Source organism: Ochlerotatus camptorhynchus, unplaced genomic scaffold (assembly GCF_037179485.1).
Source record: "Ochlerotatus camptorhynchus isolate MF236.1 unplaced genomic scaffold, CSIRO-AGI_Acam_v1.1 ptg000025l, whole genome shotgun sequence".
NCBI lineage: Eukaryota > Metazoa > Arthropoda > Insecta > Diptera > Culicidae > Ochlerotatus > Ochlerotatus camptorhynchus.
Window position 1 is genome coordinate 1,558,841 of NW_027040517.1, and position 10,315 is coordinate 1,569,155.

Genomic DNA, 10,315 nt, shown 5'->3' on the forward strand with positions numbered 1-10,315 from the left:
ATATGCCGAGTAATGCTTAGACTTTGAGTAGCTTAACTGAAATGCTCGAAAGTTATTTCTCAGTCTTGAACATGACTCCTTCATTATAAAATGAGCAATTCTTTGACAGATAAAAGCTATTTAACACTCCAGCTATGATGCTCGAAAGCTATTTCTCTCACTTGGAGTTAACTCTTTCTGGTAAGGGGCTGTTCGTAAACCTCGTAAATTCTTTACACTGAACGGAAAGTAATTATTGTATTCATGTGTTTCACTTATAGATTTTTTTCTAAAACATCAGCCTTATACATTCCATAAGACAAACCACATAAATTCTATAAGAAAGCATAATATATATGTGTGACCTTTTATACATTTCATTTGACACATGGTCTTCATTAACTTGTTCGCAAGGCATCTGCTTATTAGTTGATTAGTTGAAAGATATAAGAGGATTTCTATCCGTGTAGGGGTGATTGTCTACGGTCGATACAAATTTCGATAGATTTGCATGGACGATTGTATACGTGGGGGAAGGGGGTGTAAATCCTTTCAAAAACTGTCTTTTTAGCTTATGAACAGCCCTTAACATGAGCAGGTCAGATAAAAGCAACTTAAGCTCCTCGAAAGTTCTTTCGACTTTTTTTTTCATTCGTCTGTTGTCCATTTCAACCTTTGTCCCTTTAAATTCCATTCGATATTTTATCCATTTCGACTTTTTGTCCCTTTAACTTCCATTCAACTTTTTGTTTATTTGACGTTATATCCATTTCAGCCTTTTGTACATTCGACCTTTTGTCCATTTCCACCATTTTTTCCATTCGACCTTTTGTTCATCCGACGTTTTGCCCATACGACCTTTTGTCCATTGAGCAGTTGCATGTCAACCAACATAATTGTTCACCAGGGGCAACGAACCCAGTTTGTGGTGGAATTTGGCCATTCTGAATCACGCCTAATTTTTCAAAATGGCATATTCGATATTTTTCAATAAATCAGCACGAAAACGGCCCATCTAATCGAAATGGCATCTGAGACAAAATTGTAGGAAATTAGAATGCCTTTTCAGAAAAAAAATACACACAAAAATGAAAACAAAATAAACTGTTGAAAACTTTAATATCGAAAAAAAAATGCATTTTTAAGACTTTTAATGTAATGTTTATTGAAAGCTTATAAAAACGCCTACTTTTCTGAAATGGAAGCAATAGACCCTTCAAAATTGTCCAACATCGTAGAACATCAATTATTAATACACATTTTGAACTTGTTTTGCACAAATATTTTTTTTATTGATTTTTAAGCAGAAAACACTTTTTTAGTTCAGAAAATCACATAAATATTGGATGAGAAATAGTTCCTTTATTTTTTCTAAAAGTTTATATTTTACAATTTTGGTCAATTTTGAAGTGTCCATTGTGTCAGTAAAGTTATTTTTAATTAGCTTTAAAAAACATAAGTTTAAAAATATAAAACAATGTATTTAGAATAAAATGCTTGCTGGTATAGTCGAAAGCATAGACAGAACACGAAATTAAAAAAAAAAAAAAAACAGTTGCTCAACTTGTCAAAAAGGTCAACTTATATCATTCGCTGCGGTATTTGCTGCGGAGGATGATAGGAAATGCAACTAACATGTAATGTAATACATTTTTGATTCACTATTTGGCCTAGAACTGCTCCATTCGACCTTTTGGGCTTCGAGCATTTGTCTTTCAACTTTTGTCATAGATTATTGGCGGTGAACGTTAGTAGTTAAGGAATGTGTTGTTCGCCGCATAATTTTAAGGGTCAATGGAAAGACACGAGCATACATTTGAAACGACGATGTTTGAAAGTTTTTGTGTTCATACAAAAAAAAAACATTATCATAAGCCTTCATTTTATCGTTTCAATATTCAATTATTAAAATTTCCTCGCTACAGACGCCATAATCATTGCTTAAAGCCGTCTCAATATTTGACTTTAACAAAAAAAACCCCTAAATCAGCTCTGAATGTTTTATCATTTAATTGAGCGTTATCAGGGCTGTTTTGAGCGGCGCCGGTGGTGTAGTGGTAAGCGTGATTGCCTCTCACCCCAGCAGGCCTGGGTTCAATCCCAGTCGGCGCCGCCGGGATGTTCTGAGGCATAACATCTCTGATCACGCCTTCCTTCGGAAGGGAAGTAAAGCCGTTGGTCCCCGGTTCATGAGTTGATGGGTCGATAGGTAGGGTCCAGGTGTGGGAGCTGCCTTCCTGGCACGTCGGTAGCATTGGTGCTTAGCACGGAAAACAAGATCGACGGAAAACAAACCAAAGGGCTGTTTTGGTGATTTTTATGCCATCGTGACGTATTTGAAACCATTTTAAATAGTCATTCTCTGCGTCTTAGGGCCTTTTGGATCTTTTCAAGCTAACTATGATATTTTCAAGAATGTTGTTTTTTTTTCGATTTTTAGTGTTGTTTTGAGAAAACATCTGTAGTGTTTGTAGCTGTATTACATTTAATTTTAGAGATTTTTTTCTAACTTATATAAATTTGTGGTTTTTCCGGGTTTTTCGGAGAATTGTCTCAGGGTTCATGCTTAGGTCACAACCACAAATTCTTTCTTGTATCTAAACTACAAGCCTTTTCGAAACAGAAATCGAGGTGCTGTAAGATCAGATATATTAATTTACCACTTTTATCGATTGTGAATGTTTCAGAGGATTACTCCGTGGTCCATGGTCCATATTCCGGTTTAAAGCTCCGAGTTTAATGAACTAACAAATCTTAAAGTATTTTTGAAAAAAAAGAGGATCAGTTTCTTTAATTGACCATTTTTACGGATGTTCCGGATCTTCCGGAGGACTATAACAATCCCGATGGATGAAAGCAGAGCAATGGGAATCTTGAACTTATAATTTAGCAACCGAATTTACTAGTTTACGCAAAATTCTAGGTAGTCTGTGGTAATAAGGTGTTAAACATAATTGAGCTGGGTTTATACTTGTTTGACTCAACACCGGTGAAAATTTGGCGTGACGGCCAAAAAAAAACATGACCATATTTTTCCCCATACTGTATACTTGAGCGAGTAAGAGCACAACATTTCATGAAATTTTATTTTAAAAATAGCTATAGGCCTTTTTAATGGGAACTAAATGATCGATTCAACCTCTGGTGGTGAATAGAGTGAGCAAAAATGTTTGCCTTGAGACATAGGAAGCGGAACACTTTTTTACTTTTCCTGATAAATTGATTCATCTGAGATGCTCGAAAACTTAATCTACAGTTGTAAAATTTAATTCTGTAACGTTTTTGCAAAGATCCTGCTGGTGTTCAGGAATATTTTTGTTGAAAAACAGGAAGATAAGAAAAGTTCCTTAGTGGTTATGATCTTCCGGACTTCTTGTGAGTGAATAGTTAAGGTACAAATCAGTTCAGATCTGTGGAAAATCGTACAATAAGACAATTACCGATAGAAATTGGCAAGATGTTGAATGAAAAATGCTTTAATTTGCGTTGTGAAAATTAGTTATTCTGATGTAAACAAACGGTTTGGTTGACGTTTCTTCTCGAACTTGCGTGGCGCACTCTACGTTGGTGGTGCATTAAAAAGGCGTACTGGCGATTATCTAAAGATGATATTTTTCCGTTTAAGGCAATATATGCTGAATATATCAACATATTTTTTTGATATTTTCAATTTCTAGATTTAGACTTAAAAACAAAAGTATCCCTAGAACAAACATTTTTCAGCACACAAATCTATAATTGTAGGATAAAAGGTCGATGGACACAAGGTTGAAAGATAAAAGGCCGAAAGACAAAAGGTTGAAGGGATAAATGGTCGAAGGGACAAAAGGTTGAATGTACAACAGGTCGAATTGAACTCATAGAGACAAACGGTCAAATGGACAAAAGGTCGAATGTACATAAGATCGAATGTACAAAAGGTCTAAGTGGACAAAAGGTTTTTGTAGACAGAAGGTCGAAATGGATAAAAGGTCGAAATGGACAATGGTTAGAATCTGTTTTTAAAGTCTTTATATAAGGTGGTTGGTTGTCTATATTAAGGAGATTTTCAGCCAAACGCTGGTTCATCTCCGGCGCCTTTATATAAGAGATTTTTAGCCGTAGGCTAGTTCATCTAAAAAAGTTTGAATGTACAAATGGTCGAAATGGACTAAAGGTCGATTGTAAGAAAAATGGGTCGCTAACTCTCAAATATATTCCGTTCTTTAAATCATGAGCAGATCTTAGGAAAATTAAATTAACGAATAATTACTGAGCGTGTCACGGAAATTTATGATACAAATAACTGCCATTCTCTGGATTATATTCCTTCGCATGGGCAGTTTTTTTGGAGTACTTTTTAAAATTATTTAAGCGAATTGTTAATGTTAATTTTGATGTTGGTTCTTTGGTCATTTATCTATTTCGACGTTTTGTACATTTCGGCCTTTTGTTCACTCGACCTTTTGTCCATTCGACCTTTTGTCGGTTTTGACCTTTTGTTCATTCGACTTTTGGCCCTTCGACCCTTTGTCCATTAGACCTTTTGTCTTTTAGACATTTTGTCCCTTCGACCTTTTGTTATTCGACGATTTATCGTTTGTCTTTCAACCTTTTGTCATAGATTTGCCTTGGGTAAACACTAGTTTTAGCTTGATTTGGCGTTCTGGCGTCATTTTATCGTTTTAAGGGGAAACGGGATGTCATTAATTTTTGGAAATTAGCGGCGTCGGTGGTGTAGTGGTAAGCGTGATTACCTCTCACCCCAGCAGGCCTGGGTTCAATCCCGGGATGTTCTGAGGCATAACATCTCTGATCACGCCTTCCTTCGGAAGGGAAGTAAAGCCGTTGGTCCCCGGTTCATAAGTTGATGGGTCGATAAGTAGGGTCCAGGTGTGGAAGCTTCCTCCATGGCGTCGGTAGCATTGGTGCTCAGCACGGAAAACAAAATCGACGGAAAACAAATCAAGGAAAAAAAAAATTTTGGAAATTCAAAAGCAGTTTTATCTTTTAAACCCGAAATTCTGTCAATGACAATGTGTTCGCTGTGTTCCGGTAGGCAAGTAGAGTGCAATGAACACATTTTCATTGATGTTATTTTGGTTTTGTATCAAAAATTCTGGTTTTGAATTTTTGGAAATTAATTTCGTCCACTTTCACCTTAATGCTATTTCGTGGTTTTGATGGCTTCTATGTGGAGTTTCAAGCCATTTTGCTGTTTTGGAGCTTTTTGTTTCAATTGTTAAGATTAAGGTAAACATTTTTTTCAAATTAAAGTGTGGTGTTTAGAGCACTTTCATAAAAAAAAAATTACTACATTATTCCGACGGCTTTCTAATAAAATAGTGAACCTTCTTTAAAATTTCTGCCATCATCTGTTGCACACGCTGCTGATAAGTTTTATTCTCCACTTTCTAGCCATCTCGCAGCACCCCGGTTACTTTGCCAATCTTTTTCACCTTCCGCCTTGAAAACTGCCCAATATTTCCTCGACTCGTGGGTTGATAAATGTTTTTTTTTTTCGATTAAATCCACCCTGTTGTCATGGTACCACTGAAGTACTTCCTGGCTGTAGAGGCAGCTTGTCAAACCTAGGCAAATTTAGGCAAATCTAGGGAAAGCTTGACAGGACCTTTGTGTGACTTAATGCGTTTTTCCAAGCATTCTTGCTTGTGTACTTCCGAATCCATCGTATTTTTTTGTAATAAAAACATTGGCTTTTAGTTTACGGCTACTTAAACTTCTGGATATTTCAAGTAATGTTTCTAGAATCCTAACTGAAATCTTGGCGATAATAGAAGGCTCATCTTTACAGTATTGTTTTTGTTAACAATAGTTACTCAGGATCCGTTACTGATACAAGCCTCCGTCTCCCATCCCGAATGCCCGCACCATCCTTTTCAATCCAGCTATCAAATTTTGTACAACCTATTTTCTCAGTGTTTTTGTTGTTTTTACCCAAATTTTCTTCAACTACAGCTCTGTTTTAATAGTTTTGGGATGTTCTCGAAGTTCCGTCTTCATAATTGTCCAGAATTTTTCAATTGGGTGAAGCTCCGGTGAATTTGGGTTCATATCTTTTGGTACAAAATTGACTCCGGTAGCTCGGTACCACTCCAACACGTTTCGATCGTAGTGGCAGAATGCTAGATCAGGTCAAAACATAGTTGATCCTTTGTGCCTCCATGCTTGGAATGCACAGTTGTACACACCAACTACTCATTTGTTAATAACTTTTCACTCAGTTGTTGAAATTTGTTTTTCTTTAAAGTAATTGATAGATTAGAATCATAGCTTACTATAGATATGCAAAGAGTAGGTAAATCTTAATATTTGAATCAACACCAATGAATTTTTAGTGTGCCTCCTAATGAAAGGCAAGAGACGCTTCTTAAGGCACTCTTCCGTGTAAATCGCACCGTTGATTGTTCCGGAAGTGATGAAGGGAGCGCTTATTTCACCACATCCGCAAATCGCCTGCCAGATCAGGAGCTTCTTTGCAAATTACGTTAATTTATTCTTTCGAACATCCTCCGCAACATCGAACTTAGACTCGGTGACGAAATATTCTTGTCCAGGAAGTTGACGGAAGTCGGATTTGACGTAAGTTTTGTCATCCATCACGATGCAATACGATTTGGTGAGCAACTTTGTGTAAAGTTTCCGGGCGCCGGTTTTCGCAGTGATGTTTTGCTTTTCATTCCGGTTTGGGGCTTTTTGCACCTTGTAAACATGTAACCGAGCACGCTTCATGGTGTTCTGCACAAAACCGACTGACCGCTTGGACTTTATAGCGACATCTCGAATTGACATGTTTGGACGGTTTTTGAACTGTTGCACCACTTTCCTCACAATTTTACTGTCCATTGGACCACTTTTACGACCACTCACTTCCTTCCTTCGGGCACTCAGATGATCCTTGAAGGTTCTTACTATAATTCCAAGCTTTTTAGAGAGCGGTGGGACGGATTGTAAGTGCACATTTTTTTTCACGGACAATTTCTTGTTTCGACGACACGACATGAAACTACTGTATGAATAACTATGAAAGTTTACAATATGTAAACAATACACTATGAATAAGATTTACTCAAATTTTCAGGTTTTTTACTCATACGTTTCAAAAGTTACAGAAGATTTTCGGTGTGCCATTTTTACCGAATACACCCTTTAAATAACTGAAGCAGATCCCAACATCCTATTTCAAAAATGGATAGCGAATTGTAAGGATAGATAAAATAAGTTTGGAGTAACAAATGAAAAACATAGTAATTCTCCGAACCTCCTTAAAAGATATGAATAGCTTCTTTGCCGGATACAAATCCATTGGAATTTTCCGGTTGAAGAATTTTAGACCAACATGTGAACTGGGCCTCTGTACTAAACGTACACAAATACTTTAAACGTCGATTTATCGCGGATAAGGTCTCATTCAGACAAACCGACATCAGATCTGGTAGAGAAAGTTTACTTTATCAAATGGTATAGTTAGTTTGCGTGGGCGTGTTGTGAATCACAACTTGTGATTCGTGAACAGTCGACGTTCAAAGTGATTGGTTACGGTTGACGTGTAGTCCCTTTTCACACATTGCTCGAGAATTATGATGATGATAGATTTAACCGTTATGTGCATCACGAGGTATCCGGGTACTCAGCTCCCATTTGAATAACACGGGGTAGAAAAAAGCAAATAAATCCTCACGGACAGAAGGGTTAAGAACCCCATCCTGTGCATCCTGTTGTACTTCAATATGTTAGTAACAGCACCCTAAAAGAACCAATAAAAATATCTTGCCGATTCAAAATGATTTTTTATTTTGATTCACTTAAATATTTGGGCCAACCCAGTAAAATATAATATGGCAGTGTATTGTTCAATAATAGTAGTCCCATTCACCAAAACACATGCTCACGAATTCGTTGCTTGTTTTTGTTTTTCAATTATGCATTTTGTTTCTACCAACCATGTTTAGAACTGTCTACAGTATTTAATGAGTAATGCATTTAATTTGATCCGCTTGACAAACACATCAATTTCTATAAACAAGAACAGTCTTTGCGCTGAGATACGCGCTTCTACCACCAACACTTCCTGAACCGCCAAAACATCAAGAATGCAAATTTATTCTCACCTCCGTTCGTCCGTCCGTTGCTCCTCAAGCACTTATCAGCTGATTTGTTTTCTCAAAACACAAAATCGATATTTTCTCGTCTCGTTTCACGGTCCCACACTTCTGCTCTGAGTACATTTGCCACTTCCTTCTGCTCGGGAGAAATTGTTTTCCTTGCTTCACAAACACACACACTGCCGGTTGCTTATGATTTCTATGTTGCTTTGTGTCATAATCCAAAAGTTACTTGATTATTTATTTTATTTTTTATTCATAAACACATATACACTTTATTTGTTGTATTTACAATTTATAAAGACAAACATACCCTTTTTTAGTTTGTTCCGAAATAGTCAATTTTGGCCGCAGAAAGTGTTCACTTGATAAAATAAGAAATGTCCGAATAAACTAATATGTACTTTTAGTTGATTCCAAACGTTTGAAAACGAACAAATTAGAAAGAAAACTGATGAAGAGGATTATAGCAATTGTTCACATTTTTGTGGTGTAGCTTCTGCGTATTGCGGAATGGAAGTTATATTCCCACGCGAGGAGATGCACTTGTTGGAGAAGATTCAATCCATTTTGGCTGAGGTTCTTTCCCAAAGAATCACGATTTACGCCACAATCAACTGTTTTCTCTGTTATCTCACTTTATTTCACATTCTCGATGATTCCAAAAGTCTAACACATTTTTTCCTAGTTCCGATATTTTTGCGGATTGTAGAAAACAGCATCCATATCGTGAAACTCACACAAAAATGTTTTCCACTGGTTGACTCTTTTTTTTTTGGTGATGTTAGTGATGGAAGGTGAGTTTTCAATTTTCCTGGATGCTTGTAGGCCAAATCAGCTATCAAAGGCGGAAAAACTGCAGCTGCTTGCTCTCACCTTTTCCTCCCGTAGAAAGTAAGGGTGATCATGCTGCGGGATGATACTTTTCAGATCATAATCCCTCTCAGGAGACACTTTTCATGGATTCGTCATGTTTTCATTTTAGTAAATTTCACACATGACCTTTTTATGGCTGGTGTCGTTCTTCTCGATATGGCCTCAAAAAGTAATAAAGAAAATCGCTCACTCTCGAACAAAAGAAAATCGCTTTTCCGCAGTTTTTGTTGCCTCCTATTCAGAAGTTGTTCTTTTTCTTATTTGTGTTATTTATTCTCGGTGGAAAACCGCTTTGTGCATCAGTCACGTTGGAAAAACAGAAGGCGAAAAACTCGACGACAAACGGCGAGATGACGGGGCAGGAAAAATTTCAAATACACAAAAGAAGATGCAAGGAAAACTCAGCGTTGTATGGACCTTTTTTGCAATGTTGGTTTGGCGCACATTGATGAACAAAATAATAATGTTTCTGCGGAGACCGGCGACCGAACGGATAAAGAGTACATTACAAACTGTTTTTCTGTTGTCTATTTTAGTATTGGCATGGTTGTTTTGGAGCCTCTGCGGAGCGCGTCCAACATCCAAGCGTAACGGTGAGAGCGGGAGAAACACAAATCTCACGAGTCGCGAACGCGAATCCGGCATATTGGGGATGATGCTCACGGGTTCTGCTTCGACTGATGCGAGAGTTACCGGTACCTACTTCCTTTGCTGTATGTTGCATGCTTTGGCGATCGGAACTCAATGAAAGGATGCTTGATGTTTCACTCAGAGGGTTGAGCTTCAGATCACGCTCTAACTGGAACTTTTTTCGTCTGTCGTCAACTTAGTGTTCTTTAATCACTTCCACAGTTTTAAACCAAGTTGCACAAATTCATAGGTGGTACAAGGCTTAGATTATTGTCAGATTTATGTAGACGTCCATCCGTTACCTCAAGTCACCTCAAGGCAGCAATTTTGGATTAATCACTGTCTCAAACCCCACACGCATCAATATATTGACGCGAAGAGAAATTATTGACAATAATATTGATGATGTGAATTCAGAAATATTGTCAATCTCGATGTATTGACGTCAATATAGAATGTATTGACAATACGATTATTGTCAATAAAAGCAATCGTGTAGGGTCCACTTTAAGCAATCACGGGCAACAATATTGTCAATACTATTGTCAATACTTAAAATACTGAAAACGAATATATTGATGAGCATTTTGACGCAAATTCAAAAGTTACGAAATGACACAATAATGTTAGTGAGGAGCGACCCTGTGTTGATTACACCCGAAAATATTGTTAAAAATATTGACATGAACATACTGATGGGAATATTGACGAGACTTCTGTCATGT

At 37.1% G+C, this 10,315-nt stretch overlaps 1 protein-coding gene across 1 annotated transcript in view; it reads right to left on the reverse strand.

The window, feature by feature from the left end:
* The window catches only part of Helz (Helicase with zinc finger), a 159,727-nt gene extending 150,273 nt beyond the window's left edge, over positions 1–9,454 (reverse strand). The window contains exon 1 of the mRNA XM_065229423.1: positions 8,091–9,454. The gene's annotated coding sequence lies outside the window, so the exon portion shown is untranslated. The remainder of the gene's footprint in view (positions 1–8,090) is intronic.
* Between the last annotated feature and the right edge of the window lie 861 nt (positions 9,455–10,315).